Here is a 25,152-nt window from a genome sequence, read left to right as displayed (position 1 = left end):
GCAATTTGTTGTGAAATTCACAATCCATGTCCAAAAGTGCTTGTTTTACTATACAGAAAAGAAGGGGAAATTGTACTGGGCCGACACCTACTCTGAGGTACGGATCGATACGGATTACTACGTTTCTGTCCGTAGCTAGACGTAGCTATCCTCGCCGTATGTGTGACTGGGGTATTAAAGTGGCAGGGGCCAGTTTCGCATTTGGCCCGGGTACGTTTTTTAAATAAAATAGACATGTACTTTACAGGCATATATATTCAACTGGTTATTTATGATGTTTATAGAACTAAGGATTCCTGTGTACGAGTGATTATTGTGTAAAATAAATATGTGCATGTATCGATTTTCCTAGCTCCATGTAGACGGCCGGGTCTAAAACTTTACCTGAGGTAACGGAAGTCAGACGAATTGGAAACGGTCCTCCATCCATCCAGCTTCAGCTCAAATTTGCGGAAAAAGCAAACGGTTATGTGATACTTTTCTTCCCACCATTATTTTCGTCTGGCCACATGCTTTAAAAATATGCATGTGTTTTAGGTCAGTCATTTGCAGATAATACGGTACAGGTCGCACAAGGAGTGCATTTTGGGCCATTTTTGTCTAAAAATTTAGTGTGCTGAAACCTGCGTTTTACTCGTTTTTATCACAGGAGAAACAGAATCGGCAGACTGAAAATGTCACATAATGAAGTGCTATGTCTATGCGAGACATTCGCTCAACAATTGCCTTGAATTTGTCGAAACTGGATTTTTTACGATTTTTTTCGCACTGGTATCAGCGCAGAGTTGTGGAGTTTTCAAATTTACTGTCCCTTGCCCCCATAAGATGTATATGCTGTGCTCACAATGAGTGTGCGGTATATTTAACTGTATATGTCGTTTCAGTTGTATATATACGCAATTTTGACTGTTTATTTCTGAAACGGAATACGAGGCGCTGACAAGAAAAAACTCCTCAAGTTTTTACTCAGGCAAGCAGACTATCCATCAAACGACGGAACAAATTCAGGCAAGCTAAATTATATACAAAACACACACGTGTTACAATACCATATTTGAGACTAGCATAATTAATATACATGGGTTTGAACACTATTATTCTAACAAGTCTTGTTTTCTGTGAAATATAAAGTTACCTAATGAGCGGTCTGCGTTTAACCAATTATACTTCAGAAGCCACCCTATAAAAGGTCAGTCTCGTGATTTTACTGGTATATGCTTAAGCTGAGACAAAATCAATGTTCTCTGCTCTATGCCGAAACTTTTGACAGTATTCTATAGCAATCAGTTTTTCCACCTATTTCACATAATTACCATATCTAACTTTCATATGTACAAGTTATACACTCATCATAACCAAATGCATGTTATGTTCATTTTGTACATGTTAGGGGTGGCGGACAGTGAAGTATAAGTATGCCGATATACTTTTTACTCTTGTAACTGGCCATATATCCTTTCCGCAGCCCTAACGTACTAAAACGTATTAGCGTCTGATGGCCCTTTCACGCTTCCGTAGAAACAACATTTATCAGGCCAAAAAAAATCTTTGTTTCCGGTAACATGCTCATAAATATTAGGGTAGGTAGGTCGGAAAAACTTTTTTTTCTTTTTTTTTTTTATCAAGGGAGACTTTTCGGAAATTATTTTTGTATCAAAAAATGAATACAAATAGGGGGGTTATGCCTCTAGAGCATCAGTAAGTTGATTTATAACATTACTGACCATGTCTAAAGCATAAAAAGTGCAGTTTTGCAACTTTTTGTCAAAAAGTTGAAAAAAAAATGTTCTCCAAGGTCATAAAAACATTTAGGGTCGGGCCAAAAATTTAGTGTATGTTGGGATACCGGAAACAGACAATTTTTTTTTACGCCTAAAACGAAACTTATTTTGAAAATATTTCTGAAATGTCTAGGTCTGCAGCTCTCAAATGCGGTTATATCTTACATCTCAGGCATATACTGACACTCTCAGACTACATCAAAAACGACATTTTGAGCGATTTGATGAAGTTCCAAAATTATCAATGTACCCTGATGTAACACAGTGATAGCTCGCAGGTCAGTTTTCAGTTAATTAATCATTGTGTTTATTTTATCTGTTATTGACTTTGGTAGCTAATCCTGATAATTCTTACAAATGATACGCATTCTGTTTACATGCGTAGGTCATTGTTGGTATTTACTACTCAAGCAAATTTCGTAACATCGGAGTGTTTTATCCATTACGTTTTGGCCTAAATGAAAGGTGCGTCAGTGGTTGACTATTTCTTGCTAAAATACGAAGATTTTAAAAACTTTAAGAACTTCCAAATTATGCCACCGAATGAATTTTCTGACCATTGCGCATTAAATTTTAGCATTGAATGCAAACCCCCACAAATACAGTCACGTGATAATGTTATCGTACAGGAGCGCTTCATTGCGTGGGACGTCACACTTGTTGATACATTCCGAAGCAATCTATTGGCTAATTTTACAACTTTACAACGCATGACTGAAAGCGTAGAGAGTAGTAATGTGAATCATTCTGTTGAGTCATTCACTAACTTTATGCAAGATCAAACTTTTCAAATCTTCGGAAAAACGCGAATTATAAATAATAGTACATGTATAAATAGCAATAGCGAGAGGAGAAAATGGTTTAATAAAGAATGTTATGAAACACGCAAAGAATACACTAAAGCAAGAAATGCATTTATTCGAGATAAAAGTCTAATTAATAAGAATAATTTCTTGAATAAAAAACAAACGTACATTAAAACAAAACGAAAGTATAAAAGGCTTTTTTACAAGAAAGAAGGTACACGTTTATCTAATTTAGCTAAAACTAATCCAAAATCTTTTTGGAAAAATGTTAAGCGGCAGTATAAACAAAATAGGAATTTTCATTAATTGGCCAGAAATGTTAATTACTTTGTTTACCTGTTCAGCATATTGTTGTTGTTTAAAATTTATACAAAATGAATCACCGTTGAATGTTTTATCTATTAGATTTGACCATAATTATTTTGTTTGTTTCGGTAACAGTCATTCATTTACGAAAATACACAATGGTGATTGATTTACTATTATATGAGTACATAATGGACGTTTTGATTGACATGTTTTGAAATTGCTTCGAATATTTTGAAATACTTGTGAACATGTTATTGCGTTGTAGTTCGTAAAAAAGGTATAAATACTCAGAGAATTAAGAGAAGATAGGAGAATGGGGAGAGGAAGTCTGTTATCATTTAACAGTTTTATAAATTTATATAATATTCAAACTAATTTTCTTCAGTACCAAAGTATAGTTGAATGTATTAGGGAATTTTTAGATAAATCAAGATTTCCTCATTATGCCGTCAGAGAGCAAAATCCTCTGCAACCATTACCAAAAAAAAATCATTCAGAGTGCAAAAAAAGGTTGTAGGTGTATTTATGACGTTTTGCTAAACTTTCATAAGTTACCAGATTCAAGTAGAAAATGGAGAGACAAATTAAATTTAAATGCTGATTTCAATTGGAAGTTTATATATAAATCTCCATTTGCAATAACAAAGGACCCAAAACTTCAGTGGTTTCAGTTCAAAATAAATTACAAAATTATTGGCACAAACTATTTATTAGAAAAAATGAGGAAAAGAAATGATAATCTCTGTTCTCTATGTCACAATCACTCAGAAACTATAGAGCATCTATTTGTAGACTGTCAAATTTCACTAACATTTTGGGAAGAAATCAAAAGATGGATAAAAAGAAAATGTCCTAATGCAGATATTGACTGGTCAATATCAGATATTTTATTAGGTAATTCAAATTTCAGTGCAGCTACTCTATTATTAATGTTGCTTGGAAAATACACTGTTTATCAAAGTAAATTTAAGGAGGCGGTTCCTACCTTACAAATGTTTATTAATAGTTTAAGAGTACATTTGAAAACTGAGAAGTATGTTGCTAAAAAAACCCAAAACATGAATAGCTTTGATAGAAAATGGAAAAGTTTTAGGACTCTATTTGTAGATGGTGAAGTGTAACACGTGGGTCTGGGGCTTCATAGTGACTGCGCCTGTTGTCTTTTTTTTTCTTTGTTCTGTTTTTATTTCTCAATAAAAAATTAACTTAGGTCTGAATTACATGCTATCTATGAAACATTTTAGCTTTTCATTAATAAATATTTTTACTGACTCTTTTCCATTCTGACCTTGTACTTTTTAAACTACATTTTTTTTCTCCTTTTTTTCACATATAACTTGTTGAATAAATTATTTTAGAGAAGATATGCAACTCTGCAATCTCCACCGAAAAGTTTCTGTTAGAGTTTTCTCCCCTAGATCAATATCATGTTTATGATAAAAAAACCTTGCTGTTAAGCTAAGCAAGGTAACTATGTACGCTTATTAAGCCGCTAATTTATTGTGTGTAATTGGATTTCTGGAACCTACTCGAAAATTTGTCTATGTTATTTTCGTACTCGTTTCTTTTTCTTTCGAGCAAGGATAACAAATTATAATACAACTATTAACGATATTAATGTACATTCAAACATTGCAAGTTAAGTTTATTTACTAATAAATTACTCAAACAGCATTTGAAAAACTATCTGATCATGTGTACGGTCTTTTCTATTACTAGTCTATCTTTTTAGAATGGTTTCCATATGAATACAAGATGATATTACTTGATGATAATGAACAATGTTTATTTGCTTAGACATGTACATTTATACACTGTTTATGTAGGTAAATTTATTTCTTTTTTGAATAGACATGTACACTTTCAAAAAAATCTTGTTTATGTATGTAGAATTATTTCTCCAGCTACGCTTGATATTCTGTATAAATATCTTTTTTGGCACGTATAATCAATGGTTGTGATGAATGTATGATACTTTGGATGTGGAAATGGAAATAAATTATAAAAAAAAAATTTTGTTTGTTTCGGTAACAGTCATTTATTTACGAAAAAACACAATGGTGATTGATTCTACATCTGTTGTTTACTACTATATGAGTACATAATGGACGTTTTGATTGACATGTTTTGAAATTGCTTCGAATATTTTGAAATACTTGTAAACATGTTATTGCTTTGTAGTTCGTAAAAAAGGTATGAATACTCAGAGAATTAAGAGAAGATAAAAGAATGGGGAGAGGAGGACCGAGTCAAGAAAAGAGAGGACTGAGTTAAGAAGAGAGAGACAGAATCAGGAAATTAGAAATGTTTTACAAAAATGGGATCGGATAATTGAACAGTTCGGATCGGTTCAGATCAGCTCGGTTAAGTTCGATTTTTGGGCTCGGGTTTAAGAGCGGGTTAAAAATAACTGTGGAAGTTTTAGAACTGACTATTATGTTATAGAACTTTTGGACTTAAGAATAAAAATTAATTAAAAGTTTGACGCGGGAAAATACTATTTAAAAAGCTGATGTATTTATACCTGAATTGACTGTTAGTATAGTTGACGTCTGTATAACCTTGTAAATAAAACCGAGTGTGAAAAACTGCTGACTTTTTCAATCTATGCAACCAGTGTGGTGTTACACTTGGTCCGTTACGGACCCCTGTGGGATTTGTGTTTATCCGGAGCTCAAACACTTTTTCATAGATTAAAAGCTGACATGCTGTACTAAAGCCCAGGTAATTTCAATTCGTAATAAAGTGCTGAAAATTGGCTCCCCAATAGCAAATAATAAAAAATAAATAGATAAAAATACAAAAGAAGTCCTCGCGCATACATTTAGACGGGGTGACCCCTGCGCGTGACCCCTGACTATCTACGAATCAAAATGCGGCTTTCGTTTTCAAGTTTAGCATTTCTACTTTCATTTTATTTACTTCCGGAAACAGCTGAAGGTCGAGTGACGTCATTTTCTGTGTTGTCAAAAACATACATATACCTGGCGAGATTGCATAAGTATGTGCTGGCCGTCCTAAGGTTATATAACTAAAGTCACAAAGATAGGTATGAGCACGTACAGTCGACTTTAGAAATACAAGCATATAGGGTGTCAAGCAAAATTTACAACCCAGAAATTTGAAGATTAGCAAATACTTTAAGAAACCATTTGTTGATCAAAGTAACTGAACTTCAGTTGAATAACTGATTACTGATGTAAAACGCAGTCTCCGCACAGCAAAATCATCACTTAATGACACAATTTCAGGCCATCCTACGACTGTTAATGATACAGAATAAATACACACCAAACTACGTTGGAACGACTACTTCTTATGTTTTAAATCTATTATAACTAACTTATGTTAAAACAGCATACAAACACGTCTTTCTTAGTTTTGCTGAAAGAAAATTTTGACCAAGTTGTAAGTTATTCCATGCACACGCAATTCTCGACAGAATTATTTATCGGCTTCTAGCTAAAGTCGGTCGAGGGAGCTTAAACAAATATAAACCATAGTCGGAGGTCAATAGCTGGAAAGGACGAACAACAAACTGCGGCTTGAAGACTATTTTGCTTCACTACGGGGAGGATGTACGCATACATGACTACATGACTATCCAATTTACTAAATACTATACTGAATTAAAGTATAACTATGTCAAGGCTCCTTCCATCACTGTTACCGAGGGCTCATGCCCTTAATCCAATATAAACAATGGTACACTTATTTCGCTACTCGTAGTATGTACGCATACCTGTATGAGCGGCGGTAACCGCCAAAATTAGTAAATATACAATCCATTCATAAACAAGTCAGTCAGTGCAGTGCATATCAACGCCGTCTAGTCTAAAACTCCATCCCGTCCAATATATTTGCATTCAACGCATTATATTTTGAAACCATTTAATGCAAAACTTCACTCCATCTACTTAAACATGGAACGATGCATTGAAAAACGTGTTGATATGCACCGTACTATGAAATCATCCAACAAAACATGATACCATGCAGCTCAATGTGAAGCCGTTTAACACAACCTGAGAACGTGCAGTGTAAAATGAAATGGTTTATTACAACTTGACGCCGTCTAATGCATATTGAAACCGCTTTGTGCAATTAAGAGCTGTGTATAAAACCTTGATGCCATGCAGTGCAATGTGAACAGGAGCAGCAATGTTTCTGATTCATGACAGTTTGTATACAATATCTGCAAATATGGGGATGGGTGGATGAGATAAATTCGGTGAAATTTTATGTTGTTCCATTGCTGACCAAGATTGAAGCGGCAAAGCAAAGGTGTCAAATCCAAAGAACGAAAGTTACGAATTTTCATTTCATGCAAATAACGTTCTCACACGAATTAATATTAAGATATTGTTGTCGTCACCTAAATTGGTCAGGATTTAAAGGTTATTCGCTGCTGAATTTCAATCAGAACAGGATTGGATTAGAAAACACGGAAGTCGAACAGCAAAACTTATTACCTATTTTCTTAATACGTCTGTAATGAAAACTGAGTAAATTATTTACGTTTCAAATGCCGAGCAAGACAGGTAACATGAAATATAAACACCAAACTTTTATGTGGACACAAAAAAAAACGAAACACTTGCAAAATAATGTTGACATTCGTATGATTTATTTTGCTTTTAATGTTTGTCAACAGATGCATTCCAGTTTAATACATGATTCGAATATAGACTGCATTAAAGCGCATGAATTATTATTGCATTATAGACAGACAGTAACAAATTGGCATATATATAGCTGAAACACAATAATCCGTGTTCATCCCATTATGTTATATTCCAACATCAATGAATGCACGTCAATGATAAAACCATTTTACCGTTTTTTTTATAAGTACTGTATATAAATATTGAGATAAGATTACATTCGTCCGTATGCCATTTTCATTCCACAAGGTTTATGTTCAATTCTAACTATTTGAATATTTTCACGATCTTTAGCACTGTATATGGTTTATTGTATTGTCCAGGTGACATCATGGCTTTCTGCCGCTCACATCCGGGACAGTTCTTGCTGTATTTGACTGTGCTTCCAAACCCAGACTTGCCTACGTAACAGGATGACGTATGCGTTCCATTCGCATGCGCTCTAGAAGAACCAAACCCATTTCCCCACGGCATTATCCTTGTTGCGTTTCCTGCTTTTCACTAAAGTCTTACCTGCAAACACAAATAAGGTATGTTTTGACACCAAAATGATATGTCTGGTTAAGATGAAAATTAAAATAAGAATCTTATTAATGGCCAATAATCTTTCCGCACCTGTAACGCAATAAAGCGTACTGCCGTCTAATGGCTTCTTCACGCTTCTGTAGAACTAAAATTTATAACAAGAATATCATGTTGAAATAGAATTTCATTCTAAAAGAAAATGGCTAGCTAGTTGAGAAATAGAGTCCAGAATTCTTTCAGGCCAGTTAGTGTTCGGTGCTTGAAAATGTAGTACATGTACACGATATTCTGAAAATCCATTCTCTTTTAACCTTTTCGCTCTATGTGCATAAAGATTTTTGTTCGTTAAGTAACACTAGTCCTTTTACACTCGAAACGTAAGTAAATAAATTTGCAGCAAAGTTTCCTCCGCGATAACCTATTGGCAAATTACATTACTTCACCGCCTCGGTCAATATTGTCTTCTGGTGAATATCACATTATATGCAATGGCTCAAGAGACAAAATGTTTTCATTGTATCAAAATTACTTTTTAGGCTTAATAGTAGGAATTTGACAGTCAAAAAACTTTTTAATTTAATAACTGTACATATACATATTTGATGAGTATCAGGAAACAATCATTAATGGATCTACATGTATCAGTCGATTGTTAAATCATAATAAATTCGTGACATTTTATCATAAATGTAACTGCGTACACAGTTAATTTATAAACTTCATAAAGTTAAATACTTTTGATGAGGATATTCCACATTTGAAGTGAATATCTAAAGATAACATATTTCTGTAAAAGATATTGGATATCTTAACATATTTCAGTAAAAGATATTGAATATCTTTAGAAACCAATTGTATTTGTGAGTGATACCTATGATAGAATAGGTAGAAAAGTGTTAGTATGTGATGCGAAGTTGTACTTCACAATTAGCGTACTCTGATTTATTTATATTGCTTTTATTATTTATATTTCATATACACTGCTTTTCTTTTAAAAAGTCTTAAGCTTTTATGATCATCTGAAGTCCGATCTCTTTAACACATAGGGTAGCATATCCACACTTGAGTTAAATTATCTTTAAATGGTGTAAACAAAGACAGAACATTGTAATTCATTCTTGAAACAATTACCAAAGCAATTAAAACTTTACTTACAGTTATTTGAATATCATACACTTTTTGTTTGAAAACATACAAAGAACCTTTACAAGGGATCAAAATTATAAACAGCTACATTACAAATAATATTGTGAAATACAAAAATAATGGTATGATCATTGAATGGTTATCACGTGATCGCTATACTTTGGCAATATATAGACAATAAGGTACAAACACAAAAGAACAAAAACGTTTTAATTTCCAGCGGCTTTGAAAAATGACACCTGCTTAATAATTAATATTAATAATATATCAATTTAAAAATTGCAAAAATTGTATTCTTGCGTGTACACACCTATCTTTTTGCTAAAAAGATGGGGATTTTAGTTACAATCATCAATTAATTCTTTTAACTATTGAGGGAATGACTGGTTATTATTTAGTCGTCTGTTCCTAATGTAACTATACTGAATGGCTAAAATGTTTAAATGCATTTTATGTTCTGTGTGTGTGTGTGTGTGTGTGTGTGTGTGTGTGTGTGTGTGTGTGTGTGTTCGGGTTTAACGTTCTGTGTGTGTGTGTGTGTGTGTGTGTGTGTGTGTGTGTGTGTGTGTGTGTTCGGGTTTAACGTTCTTTCAACAATTGTTCAGCGTGTGTGTGTGGGTGGGTGTGTGTGTGTGTGTGTGTGTGTGTGTGATTATCCACCCAGTCACATTATACTGACACCAGGCTGACCAGTCCCAGTACTATCCTCTTAATGCTGCGCACCAAGCGAGGAAGCTACTAGTACCATTTTTACGTCTTTGGTATGACGCTGAACGAACCCACGACCTCCCCCACTAGGAACGGGCGCTTTTCTGCCGAAGTGGGATTTTTATGTTCTGTTATAGAAATAAATCATGCTATTTTTGGTGACAAATGCGCACTAGTTTTTCATCTCTACAGTGATGACTTGTTCATTGATATACAGTATCAGTTGCATTCCGGTTTAATTTGTAATTTTATTAATCTACATGCTTGGTGGCAAAAGATACGAGAAGTCTGTACATATATATGCCATGTCCTCGAAACAGTTTGCTGAACAACATCGGTAGAAAATTTCACTCCCAACCTTCTCCATAGGACTTATATATGTAAGCAATGTAACGTATTTCTGCCTGATACATTTACGGAGTCCTAACCATGCCTTGTCACACCCTATATAGATCCCTTCGGGTATAGCTCCTCCTGTGGAGTTATATTGTCCGTATATACTGTAGCTTTGTTCCCTATATAGCTCCTCGGTGTTTTTATGCAACATGGACCACGTGGCTTATTGTCGCGTTTTTAAAGACCAGATAGTGTCAAAATAGTTCACACATGATTTCTTAATTCTAATGCAAGGGTCATAACTAGTACTTAACAATGCTAGTACTAAACTATATTTGCCAGTCAACATTTCTGGACAATTTTGGGATTTTGGGGCAACTCTCTTGTTTCGTCAGGTCCGACAAAAAAAAGCTAAAATTACATCTAATTAACGTTTGTTCCAAATTTGATAATTCTGTCACATAGTACAGAAAATTAGTGCCTGTCACAGTATGATAAAGTTTGTATTTGGACTCGAGGGTCATAACTGCTAGACCAGTTACAAAACTTGAAACCCATGTTCCTAACTTCAATTGCTAATCATTATTGTTTTGTACAGGTTGGTGATTATTTGTCTAATTGTATCCGTTTTTGGAACTATGTACCTACGCACTATCACTCTCTAGCTCATACGTACGAATGGCTCGAGAAATCAAATTTATAAATACCCACCTGTCTCCCAAGTGAAGTGGGAAATCGTATTAATTCAAATGACAAAATAATCATGATTTGTATTACTCGAACAGTATTGTTATAGAATTTAAATATTTTCATGTATAGGGAGTCATATTCGGGTTTGTACATGCTTGCGTTCGTATATAGCTCCTCTGTCCCAAGGAGCTATTTACGAAAACGTGTTACGAATACAGATCCCCGGGCAGCTATATCCAAAGGGAGCTGTATAGGGTGTGACAATGCCTACTGGCATGGAATTCGTCATGGGCCAGTCGTTTCCAGACGGCATCCACCAGCATGTACATAAACATTTACATAAAAACTGCCGCAGTTACTATTTCTTTGGTTAAATGAAATAAGTGAGACGAACATTTGTTATATAATATATGCCTGCGTAACTTTTGAAAAAAGTGGTGAAAAGTGTAAAAGTTCTAGATTTGAAGTACGGCATCACCTTCACATTTTTATATGATGAGTGTTTATGTTTTTGTGCGTTCATTGCTTTTCTCAATAACAGTTTTTAGGGTGTTGGTGCACGAATAACAAATAAATCTGCCGCGACTTACGTAAAGAAATGAACCTCTCTGGTGTAGAACTTGATGTGAATAACGCTATTACTATTCAAAGTCTTAACTGTCCGTTCGAAGGTGAGCTTACCTAATTTTAAAAATTGATCCACATCTGTTTTGATAAATTCTTTCCTGGCATTACAGTACAACGGCTGTATCAAACAAATAAGAATACTAACTTGGTCACGAGGATCTGCTAAACATATTCGCCGTCGAATGACCAAGTCTTAAATTGGTGTTACATAGTTAAACAAGCGTCAACCTGTTAGAAGGGGCCAACACTATGGTTGGTCATCTACATATATCTTTGCACTGACTGTGAATTAGTTTACCAGGGTTTCCAACTCCCGGCCAAGTTGATGTAATGCTGTTTAAGAATTGAGATGATATGTGGCCGTACATTTCTTTATAACTTTGTGTGGATCAGCTTCGCTGCATGCCTCGAACAAATGTAGTGGGTCTTGTAAATTTAACTTGAACCCCTCTCCTCTTCCCCGTGTGCCTAGCTATGTTGTTATCATCAGTCCATTTTCTAAAACAAACAGCCTTTAGCTTAGATGGTATTTAAACTATCGCCTCCTGAAGCGATCCTTACTAGGCAATCAATTCTGCATTGTACCTTCCGAACATTTGTTAGAGGGGGCCTTGACCAGAAATGGTCGGCCATTTACCAATATCATCGTAATGACAAGCTGTTTCTTACTTTAGCGGTTAATATAATAGAAAGATTAAAACAACCTTTGCAGCATACCTCTAACATATGGGTATGGTGTTAAATCTAAGACACCCTGCTATACCTGGTAGCGCTTACAACTCCTTTAATAACATACCTAGTGCAATTTTTTGTTTGGACATACTACTATAGTTTTGCGTTGACACTCTTGTCGCAATGCAACCCTATCTTAATGTCCGATACTCGTTCAGGCATGCAAAATATCACTTTACTGACATCTAAATGTTACAGTTAAAACTGCGATTTGAATCGCAGCCAGACTTTTATTTGTAGTTCCTATTATTTCATGGGAGAGTGAGGAACAATTCCATCAGCTGTAAATAGAGAATTCTTTGAAGTTTGCCATGTTTTAACATGGGCTTTTGCTTTTTGCGTTGCCTGTAAAATTGCTATGCAATTTCACTTGTTATTTTTCTTCTGTTCATATTCATTTCTATGAATTTATATAAGCTATGTGCCATAATATCATTAAATAAAGTTGTGGCAATTTCCAATCTAGCTCTTTTTGTTTGTTGCTTTTTTATGCTAATAAGAGTAGTTTTAGAACATTTATTTTGTACTGACATTCTCGTGCAGAATGTTAACCTCACAAAGTCTCTGCATATTCTGACTTGGTGGTAACCTGTCTTAAATGCGTTTCAGATATTAGATAAGGTATAAACCTAAATCTAGGGATCATATTATGTTATGTCAATGTCTATTGTGTGTGAAATTACAGTAATGAGCGTGTTTGACGCATGCAACAAGCTCTAGCTTGGAACACCCGCTTTACGTATGGTACCAAACAAATAGGAATCATACTTTTCACTAGCTGACGGCTACAGTATAATTCTATTTGGCAAACATGTTCATTTTATAGTAATATATACAATACAAACATTTTCAATGATTAAATATATATATTAAAAAAAAAGATAAATAAGGCTTGTAATTTAAACATCACAGAACACAATCACGGAAAAATAAAATTACTTATCTATACTAAAAACAACCAACAGTGAAAATCAAAAGTACTTTATCAGTATATTTAGAGAAGAAATTTTAATATAATCAGATTTCCAAAAACAAAATGACATTTAGTACCAGGTTAGCCCAACTTAATTCTGACTACGTACTAAAGAAAATAAAAAGAAAAAGTGATCAGAACTATAATCAAAGAAACTAAAACACTTTCCTAAATTTATATTACATCAGATTATAAAATATGTCATAAAAGCTTTCAAAACTAATATGTTTCTGATATTTCTCTACCAGTCTACCAAAAAGCCCTGCAAATATCACACAGATAGATAGATTCTTTATTTAAATCCATTACAGTTTTTAAAAACATGTGGATAATAACATACCATAATATAGATTTGGTCAACAAAAATATCACAGATGGATTTGAATTGCATCAACATATCACATATACATTATCACACAAACCAGATGACAAACAATCAATCAACTATCATAAGCATTTAAGAAATGTTTCTTCTTTCTTAAACCTAGTGCGATTACCTATGGACTGAATTGATTCAGGTAGCGAAATCCTTGTTAAATTGTTATTGCTAGGTATACCGATAATGACTGTATATAACATAGCGTTTTGTTGTATTTGTTTTGTTTTCTTTTCTTTTTTGTAAGTAGAATATATCATTTCAAGCCATTTTAAGATCAAATATTGTTTAAGATTCATGTGTTAATCCTCTTTGTGAAATGAAAGAGTGGAAGTTTGTAGTTATGTGCTATTTCAAATGCCCCAGTTAGATATTCAATGTGCGCAAAAAATCTATTTTCAGCAACAGCTCATTGAATATGAAAGTACATGCTGTCACAACAACGTAGATAATTTCACGGAAAACCATTATCCTTGACCTATTTTGATTCCAGCTCGTTGTTTACATTCAGTGCATGATATTATTTTGCACAGTAGCGACTTAGTGGAGATTATATTTCCCAGTTACATTGCAAGGGGTCACCCCGAGCAGCTGTGCCTATATCAAGTTCACAGAATTTCTTTCTTATTTGTATAATCTTCTTGTTCCTTGAATGAAATAGATACTGAAATATGTAATAACTAATCAATATGTGTCAGCGTAACCTTAAAACATGTGACTTAGCTTTTTAGTCTTTTCATTTTACGCGTAAAACCATTAGATTATGAATGCAAAATTTTAGGGCTATTATTTTATGTTTTAAATGTGACGACTGTTATTGTGATATTTTCAATGTTATTTTGAATATTCTTTGTATAGTTGTCATCCTGACGTCACTTCAGTACGTTCGCCTTGCGTGATACTCGCCGAGCATTCGAAGGTTATTATTTAAATGGCGGAGGATGTCAAAAGAAAACAAAAAATGCTGTGTTTACTAGTAGGTGCTGGGTAAATCCCTCAGCGAATGAATGGTCGATAGTACTAAAGCGATAAAAAATTCTCGTTTTGCCAATTCCTTCAGAATCGTATTCGTTGATAGGGTTTTCCAGGTATTTTCAAAATTTATTCAAACAGTTGAATGCTTTTGAAGCGGAAGTCAGAGTAATACTGATCATTTGTTCGGATATAGCGTATTAACATGCTTTCATGAACAGCTTCCAGTGACTTAGTACTAAAGTTTTTTCCCGTGATTATACGTTTATTAAGTGAGTCATGTACGCATTTCGTTTGTACAAGGCAAAAGTGTACATTTTTGCCTTTGGTAGGATGCTTCTTCAACACTTCTACAAAAACAAAATGGTAGTTTAGATATAAACACTTATAATTCGGTGGAAACGCAAAGAAGGAAACAGTGTACCTAGTCGCAGTATAAATCAAAGCCCTAAGAGGACTGTAGGGAAGCGTAGCTGAACCGGTATGCATTTAATGGAGAAACCAGGCAAGCAAATATTCCATCATTTTGCAATATTTCACTAAAAGTTTCCAGCGTTTTTGAACTCATTGACCCCCCCCCCCCCCCCTCCCCCCGAAAAAAAACTCACATTCAGACCAAAGTCAGTAAAGATTACTCAAATCATAATCTTTGACTTGACTTTAGATCTAATAGGGAACCAATGTTTGTATGTATGAAGCCTCATCATCAATAAAAGCAGACGATGGCTTAAAGGTCGCTATGACCCCGGCACCAAAATCAATAGGGGTTGTCTGTGTCTTTGGCAACGTTCTAAGAAGATCAAACGGACTTGACTGAAAGCAGGGTTGACAGACAATCATGGCAGGATCTTCCAAAGTGAGATGTTAATGCATACAATCAATGGAACAAACAGAGAAAATGTTAAACATATTTATTTTCTAAACTGCGTAACAATTTCTTAAAAATCTTTTATACCTGTGTAACAAATTTTTAAAAATCTTACAAAACTGTGTAACAAATTTTTAAAAATCTTAGAAAAAACAAAGTGAGATTAAAAATTCAGTATGTTGAAGGCCAAATATTTTGTACATGTCAAGAAATCCAACTGATTCACTTAATAGCATTGTGTGCGCACTTGAAAATAAATCGGCCAGACAAGCAGCATATCAACAAAATACCACAAGAGGGTTGGCAAGACTAGCATCATATCAGTAATATATAAAGAAAAGGGCCCTAGTGGCATTTTTAATTATGAGAGACTATTTTTTGCAAATACTTCATAAAAAATCTGTATCATTTTCGAATTATATTTGTAGCGGATTAAATATACTTTTCCGTGTGTCATTCGCCTGACAAATATTTACAAGTGTATCCGATCAAAACCACTTTTTTTATTTATCAATTAATTAGCGTTCACATTTATTGCATATCCATAATAACTTGCATTGATCTGTTTACATTCATATCTTTCAATTCCTTGTAAGTATTGAACTACTTTTACGGCGCGTGTATGGAGAAAGGTAGCGCTGAACCGGAACCATGTGTTCTTGCTCTTGGTCACGTGATAAATATTTACGTCGTAAAGTAGTACAACGCGTAGACAAAGTTCTTTACAAGAACTTCTAATCCCCGCCATATTTTTCATTTACAAATCATAAGTGTTCACATTTATTGCATATGCTAAATAAACGGTATCGATCTGTTTACTCTGACACCCTTGAATTTCATAGAAGTACTGAACTACTTTTATAGCGGATGTATGGAGAAAGGTAGTAACGGCATTTGTAACTACAATTTCACCAATGTCGGTATAGGGAGTTTGGCGACTTTGGGAAGGCTACGCTTCCCAAATTGACCATTGGCACTGAGGAAGCACGGGAGACTTGCTGTTCACTGATTATAACCACCAAGCCAGATTACCTAATTTCAACCGTGAACACACCCTCTTAACTTAATAATAGTAACGAATTTATTTTCCTTAACGTATCTAACTGATGAGTATATAAGGCAACCTTGTCTTATGACAGACGCATGCCTTTCTTCCATAGCTAGCTGTTGATAATGCTCGACAGTATCATAATCACCACATGGTAGAAGTACTAGTAATGATTGTACATAAAACAAAAATATTGTTTGAGTGTTTCATTGGAAGAGTCAACTCGTTATGACAATTGGCATCTAAATTTTGAGAAATCTGTCGGAAGTATATTGTCATTAAAGAATGAATGCGAAGTAAGTTTTTAATATACAATAAAAATATAACACTCTTGATAAAGTCTCAAAAACCATACCTGAAAGCGGATATTTGCAAAACATTATGTAAATATTTTTTCATAATACATGTAAAAACATTTAAAAGTCCCTAGTATTGTATCATAAATTTAAGGGTGCGAGAAGAATACAAAATCACCTCCGAACATAATTTTGGGCGCGTGCCTGGAATCGGAGTAAAACTATATACCAGGTGCAAACTAGTTGAATATTTTAAGCATATGAACGCGTCAGGGGACAAGTAGATCAAGAAGTCGAAAGCTTATCCATTCAGCCATGGAAGCCGTCATTGAGTTCGTATATTATCTTATAACAATAGATCAGATAGAATGTCGCTATCACATTTTATGCCGATTAAATTCAGAATTTTCAAAGAAAACAAAACAGTTATTTCCAAAGAAAATCCATACAGCAATTTTTCACGATTTGTTTTTAACATAAAGACAAATATAAAATTACCCCCAAGAACCCGGATCGGTGATACAAACAGATCTTTAAAGTAGGGGAGCTATTCCTGGTACTGCTGAAATATGTACTTGTTACATGTGCATAATACATGTGCATGATAAAGCAACAATTGTGCGGTAGACAAGATAAAACACAAAGCACATGTGTGTTAAATAAAATAATGTTCAAAACCCTTCTGAGTATACTTTTTACAAGACTTTTAAGACTACCCTATTAACTAAAATTTGTTTCACTGTCATATAATGACAAATGAAACAACTATGTACAAATTTCAGTATTTATTTTGTACAGAAAATTAGAATTATATATGTTATAGTACGGTGTATTTTTGTTCAAATAGTCTTAACTCGGAACTATGTACGTAGTAAGAGATGCACATAAATATTTCATTGACCTTTCTTCCAGTTAGTTCTAATAGAAATTTTGTATGAACCTTAAAACAATTCTCTACCAAAAGCTAATATATCTAGGATGTATCAATAGTATTTTTTAAATATTAAAAATGTTCACTGTATTAGATTGTCTATCACTTGAAGACCAAACGTTGTCCAAGTTGGACTATGAATATATTATTGTATATGCTGTATTAAGAACAACAATCCTTTTTCTCAGTTATTGTTTATTTTAATCCCAAAGACTTTTCTGTGCCAGTTTGGTTGGCCTTGTTGACGAAAAGAATGATTTCGCGGTTTTGCCTGATGGTTTGTCCGACTTACTAAAAAGAGATCCAACAGCGACGACATCGGAAGTAGTCGAACTTGTGCTGTCTTGGCGCCTGTAACTCCTGTCGTAACGGCAACCTGGACAGTTGTCATCATAGTTCTTCTCAAACAGTCCTGTATGTCCGAACCCAGTATTACAGGCAACACATGTATTTAAATGTTGCCCAATGGGATCCTCGTTGCTGTGGCTGTCGATTAAAAATGGAAGTTCGTTGAAATTATTTACAATGTATTGTTTTATGACACACATTTAAAGGTGGTTTGTTGAATTTGGGTCAAATGGTCGATTTGATTAACATTTACATCTATTTCTGTTGACTGAGTGCTAAATACATATGAGATTATTTTATAAAAGTCCGGTCCTGGTTGACTAACCAAGAATTATTTTAGTATAAGTGATATTTTGATTTACTTACTTTTCCTTGGGAATGATACGAATATAAGATCAAATGTATTATATTTGTCAATTTCTTCTAGTGACAGTTACAATTTAGCCAAAATTTATTAAAATACAGTTTGTAAACTTATTAAGACCTCACTTCGCCTATCTTGGTCGCAAGATAGATGGAGAAATTTTATTGAAATTAAACGAAATACTCAGCTTTTCAAATATTTTCGTATTAATAGGGGATAGTTAAAGTTTTAAGAAAAATAAATAAAATAGGGATATCCCAATTTGTGGGACATTTTTGTTTCTTTTAAGTGAACAATGCATACTTTATGACTAATCAGCTGTTTAAAACAATGAAGTTAGAATATAACTCCGCATTCAGTTCATTGAACATCATTTCTAATCACCATCATCATCATCATAAACATTATCATCATAATCATCATCGTCTTCTTTTTGATAACATAATTAATAGTATAATAATTAAAATAATTATTATTATTTTTATTTTTATTTATTTATTTATTTATTTATTATAATGTCATTCTATAAACATCAGCATTGTGTCAAATAAATTATGATCATCGTACCTTCTCTCCCAACCGCCGTTACCGAACCGTCCTCCTTTAAAACTGTCTTCTCCCCAACCCATTGATATTATCTAGAAATGAATGTCAATATCCACTTGCTTATCGGAAATTGTTGTAGATCAAATTATTTCAATTATCAAATGATTTCAACTTAAAAGAAACATTTTATTCAATATTATTTTAGTTTATTATTTTTCTGAAAACGATATAAATATAAACTTATTATATAGCAAAATACTGAGAAACGTATTTATCAATTTATTCAAATATGAAATTAAAAATATTTTCCTTAAAAATAGTTCTTAATTCTATAGAAAGAAATTTTACCTGTTATATATTTTACATGCCAATGGAATGAATAAATAGACATGTAATTCGGTCTTAACTATATAGGCACCACTCTTTTAATGCAAAAAAAATCTGTTTTACCAAAAACCTAAACAAAGCTTATGCGTAATAAAATATAAAAAGTAACACATACAACTTTGAAATGACACTAATTCGGTCTTTGTTTTTAATTCTAAAAGTATGAAGATAAAACGGCGATTGAAAATCTATTGAAAAAAAAAGAAATTATTTCTTTGTTTTAATCAGAATACAAAATACAATCTAAAAGATCATTCTGAAATCCAATACCTCGACAGAATATCGATTCCTTTAATGTTACAAGATATTCTGACCCATGAAAATTCAGTACTTTATAGCTATATAAAATGTACTTAATAGTCAATAAAATTATATGCACGGACAATTCTATTTATGTCTAAATTAAACAAGTTTACTGATTTGCATGTTATTTCTCAAACTTTGATAACGTCTGTGGTTTTGAGAAATTTAAAAGAAACATTCCAAACAAACCCTAACTTGGAATTTTACCCATAAAATTCTAAATGCATAGTCACCTTTCTTGCATTGGATTGAAATGAGTAAATGGATCTTCTTGAGAAAGACATAACGGCTATTGGCTCTCTTCATGACAGGTAATGAACTGTGCAGCACCTTCCATGTCTTCTAGCATGGGCATAAGCGGAAATCTTTTATAAAGACATAATAATCAGATGAAGGCCCAAAGAGTCCGAAATGATTACAACACTGAAACAAGATACCAGGAAAACAGCTCTTTAGAAAGAGCACTCATTGTTTTGTTCTTTGTGGTAAAAGTATTATTAAATGGACTCAATAATTCAAAAGGATCAGAAATATAAAAAAATAAAACACTGAGTTGATGCACGAATGGCGAAACCACTATTAAAGAATGGTACATATTTTACCAGTAAACCTAGTGACCGTTAAAGCGATAAATTCAAAGGGGTGTTCACCGAAAATTTCTGACTGAACAACGAACAGTGAAGACCAAGAAAAGCCTGTACCGATGTGCAAGCTCATCTCGGTCTGCAGATGAGCCTGCACTGGTCGCAAAGGCAGAGTCACTTGGCGCCAGCAGGCTACATGTTAATAGTGATCAATTAAACGGCAATCTCCAAAGGAAATGCATTTCCAAATGCATTATTAAGTTGTTGAACCTGATGTAATATGTTTATGCATGAATGATACTACACTATTGCTTCCGATACTCCTTTGATACCAAAGCAATAAGCATACCAAACGCAACAACGTAGGTATTTTAAATCTTCAGTTTTGCTGAGGTAGAACGGATGCAGGGTTTTTATCATGCATTATTGTTGCACAAGCCTTTGTAAAAATAATATGTAATGTAGAAGTTGTAGATATTTCACAGTAAGAATTTTAAGTTCAGAATTAAATCCTGAGGGAGAAATAATGATTTTCCACTAGAAACTTTAAAGAAGGAATACATTTTAAAATCAAGGAAGCCAAACGTATAATTTTTATTGTTGTTGAAATTTCTACTTAATATATGATAGAGGTGAAAATATCTTCTCTCCTATTAAATAATATCTACACAAAAATAGGAATTCGTGTTGTTTAAATATGTAAAAACATTAGCAAAGTACACACTGAAAAATACGGAATTATGTTGCGCATTACACTTTATTTGACGAGATTAAAATACTTTATTTTCAAATCAACAATATCAACATGTAATGGAGTATTTGGAAGTTATTAATGTGTTGCATCACGAACATGAATAGTGTTGACAAAACAGATGAAAGGAAACTGAGGAAAGCAAGTTTACAATGACAATTATAGTTACGATAATAGCGAAGGTAACAAGAACACTGCAATGCGGAGCAATATACGCCCGGAGGTATGACCTGTGACCCCTAAGTGTGACCTTGACCTTAGAGTCATCCGAAACATGCGCTCTGCACGTCGTCTTGATGTGATGAACATTTGTGTCAAGTTTCTTCTAAATCCTTAAAGGGGTTTTTAGATTTACAGAGTAGATATGAAATTGCTAACGGACGGACGGACAAACAGACGGACACCGGCGTCATAACATGATACTCTTCGGGCGTAAAATAAAAACAACAGCGAAAACAGTAACGATGTATACATATATCTATTAATCTTCAATATAACAATATCTATGTCAAATGAATATCACAATGACTTCTTGAATAATTATTTACAAAGGATATGAATAGTGTTACCAGACACAGGTCCAGGGCTAAACCTCGCCAAATTAAAGTCGAATACTCGAAAAAGCACTTTCAACATATTATTGAATACATGTATATATTTGAATCCTGTTTTTGAAACATGCTGACTTGTTACATTAAGTAATGACAATAATGATGTCTCGAGCAATTCAATATGCATCGTACATAATTATATCTAGCTAACAAATAATCAAGGACTCCGATCGGTTTATCGTCTAATTTACTACGGTTCAGAGTTCAGATGCGTAGGAATTGAACCAAGAGGGCGTTAGCCCGAGTGGTTAAATACTGAAGCATCTGAACGTTGAACCGTGGTAAATTAGACGATAAATCACAAGAAGGCCTTGATTGTTTTCATTCTAACATGCTCATTGACATAATTTGATAAATATTATGCTGGATTTCATTTAGTAATGTAATGTATCGGACGTCATGCGGTAATTTGACGTCATAATTGGCGTCGTAATGCTCTCTTACCGGTCCGCGCGTCTACCGTTGTTTATCGCAGGATATACAGAGCTTGGTTTCCTTCTTTGTTTAACTGGAAATCAAATCAAGCCATGTTAGAATACAACTTTTAGTCCTTCCAACGTTTTCTAATTACTTTACAACAGATCATAAAATATACTTTCAGACTAAAAGATTGCTTTGAACGTTAAACATAAGCCGTAAGTAAAATAAATTCATAAACAATCAACTGGAAGCAAAAAAGAGCGCAATCAAGCTAATTTATAGAAAGTTGATTACTTAAGTCCGTCCATGAGAGGTATTTTTTAAGTAATACATCGATCACATTACGCTCCTCCAAAATAGGTTGAACTCTATTATACAACATTTAATACACTATATTATAATCAAAAAAGGACCAGAAGTAATAACGGTTCGATGTGATTACTTGCGGTTGTCACACAACACTTAGGTATTCTGAAATCATCTTATAGTTGAATGTCTTTTGGAAATAGCGGACGCAACCAAGTAAAATTTCAATAGACTCCGCTTCTTACAGCATTTTCATGGACGGTAAAGAAAATAGAAACACACAACACGCCTTCTACGTCATAAGCAACTAAAATTAGAATCGTTCGCATTCTGTTTCCTTTATGAATTAACGGCATCAAACAAATAATATTTTTTAAATGTTGTTTTTTCACAAGTTCTGATTAACATTTTTCAGTTTTAGTCAAGCTCATTTCAAGTTTGCATGTTCTCTCTAATGCAGTGGAAAAGTCTGAAAAAATCATTTCAAAGGTGTCTTTTGTCCACTGTTAATCCCACAAACTTTTCCTGGCAATTTTACCTCCATAAAACAAAGAAAAAAGACTTAGAGCTGCATTTCCTTTGTGGGAACTGCCCCACGAGTGAAGAGATCTTTCCCGCCGACAGCCTGGGCAATGTTCTTCGTAGTGTGTTCCAAAAACCCCATGACCTCCAAATACCATATGATGTGCACTACACGAATGCAAATGTTGGCCGTTCGGATGTCTGTGTCCAGAATGGCTGCAATGTGAATCTTGAGTTCATAAGATATTTTTTTTTAATTTAGTGTTGTGTTCGTTATCAATACCATCGACATTTTTGACAGATTGCAGTCTTTTCATTGCATACGGGCTTAATAAAATCGTGTTGTATTATAACATTTCTGTATATCACTAATTATTTTCTTTAGCATTTATTAAGTGTGCACTTACTTGGTTGTAAGTTTTTAGCAAATAGTTATGATAGTTCCAAATATATTGTGTTTGTTTGTTTATTCTGAAGTTCTAGCAAAATAATTGATACAAAAACAAAATAATCAAGGTTGAACACCTGTCTAACTTTTTTTGAAAACGTCTTAAATGCTTGCATAAGTTACGTCATTTTTTTAAATTACCGACGTAAAATACCTAGCCTCTCACAATTTCAATTCATTTTCCTTATATGAGATAGTTTGATAGTTAAACGCAATTACCTACAAATAACCAGTAAAACTGACATGTTTCTCCGACCCTCAACACAGCATACATATCAAAGACGCGTTGTCTGATCTAATAAATATAAAGAGCAAAGTAGACTTACCCTCCTGTGCTTGAACCAAATCCGCCATTACCCCACGATCCTCCCATAGATTCTCCCCAAGTCATTGTCAACTGTAAATAAATTATGGTGTATCTAAGAAGTAACTATAATATCTGACATGTTAAATCGTTTTCTTTAATGGGTAAAAGTGATTTGTACAAAACTTGTAATAATTGTGAACATTGTACGTTGTTCCACATTTCAATGGTGATTATTTTTAACACTAAAAGTATTTTAATTGAGCAATATACGTACCAGTTGATTCTAAAGCCGATTGGATGTAGGAAACCTCCTTTCTTCTAGACTCGCGTAGAGTTATGTTTTATTCACATAAGATTCCGAAACTAGTCAAAATACCCTTATGTTTATGAGGCAAAAATAGTGCCAACACATTATCAATGCCTAGAAGAAATCCAGACGTTCAGATATATGCGCAATAAATAATGTTTTCCCAAAAGCAAGGCCAGCTGTCAAAAAATGTAAAATGATACATCTAATTATAGAATTCCAAAATATTATCATTCATTTCCGATCAACATGATTTTAAATTTACTTGTCAATATGAATCCAAGCACTATATAATGTTCATTATCTACTTGTTTTAAAATATCATTTTATATAAAATGTCGAAAGGCTAATTAGGAATAATGCATGGGGAAATATGCTTTTGTTTTAGAAGTTTAGAAATTTGAGCACTCTGTTCATTTTGACAGTTTTCACCTTTGACGTTTTAATGGCTGGGATCATATCCAAAATGAATGTAATAGGCCCAGCTCATTTGAATTGTTATAAGATAATGGTAGTAAACATCTAGGGTTTAAGTTAGGTCTACCTTTAATTGTTATGCGAAATTTTCTTTACTTTATACACTAAGCAGGAATTACTTTTTGTCTTCACAATTAAAGCACGTACAAAAATTGCGCAGCGAACAAATATTTTTGTAAATTGATACGATTACATATGCTTGAAGTAAATTATAGAATTGCAAATATGTACATTTCTTTTAAATTGGTCTGATTCTACAACTATTTAATTATCGTAAGAGTTAACGAAGTACAATGTAATTAAATTTCTATCATTATTATTCTAGACTAAAATTAAATTAAAGACAAAAACCAAGGTGAAATACTATTTGATTTTGCAATGTATTAAACACTCAATATTTTTGAAACAAATTTACTATAAACCAAGACATCTTTTGGCTTTTGTGTTAATTACTAGGATTTAATCCAAAAATGTAATATGAACTCTATTAATTCAATGGTTTTAAACGTTTGAAGAGTGATATAGTTACTTTAGGAGTAACGGAAAAATAAAAATTTTCTTTTATCCCCAAGAATATAACTATTCCACACTACATATAATTTATAAAACTGATTATATAATGTCAGTCAAAATGTGTGTAGATGTGTCTATTGCTCTTGATATCAAATTTTTTAAACGATGTA

General features: G+C 33.4%; 1 long non-coding RNA gene across 3 annotated transcripts; it reads right to left on the bottom strand.

Annotated features, from left to right (window-relative positions):
- Nucleotides 1-7,501: 7,501 nt before the first annotated feature.
- On the bottom strand, nt 7,502-24,439 carry LOC123548483 (uncharacterized). 3 transcript variants are annotated; one of them, XR_008371443.1, is made up of 6 exons: nt 23,960-24,348; nt 23,705-23,775; nt 19,395-23,146; nt 19,068-19,138; nt 13,638-18,274; nt 7,502-8,073 (listed from the first exon to the last, which is right to left on the bottom strand). It is a non-coding gene; the product is annotated as an uncharacterized LOC123548483 (long non-coding RNA). The 3 variants fall into 3 exon arrangements; XR_006685893.2 differs by lacking the exon at nt 7,502-8,073 and adding an exon at nt 24,425-24,439 and having other exon boundaries at nt 15,543-18,274; nt 23,960-24,171; XR_006685892.2 differs by lacking the exon at nt 7,502-8,073 and having other exon boundaries at nt 15,543-18,274; nt 19,068-19,217; nt 23,960-24,345.
- Between the last annotated feature and the right edge of the window lie 713 nt (nt 24,440-25,152).

Source organism: Mercenaria mercenaria, chromosome 6, assembly GCF_021730395.1.
Source record: "Mercenaria mercenaria strain notata chromosome 6, MADL_Memer_1, whole genome shotgun sequence".
In the NCBI taxonomy this organism is placed as follows: domain Eukaryota; kingdom Metazoa; phylum Mollusca; class Bivalvia; order Venerida; family Veneridae; genus Mercenaria; species Mercenaria mercenaria.
This window is presented reverse-complemented; position numbering and strand designations above follow the sequence as displayed.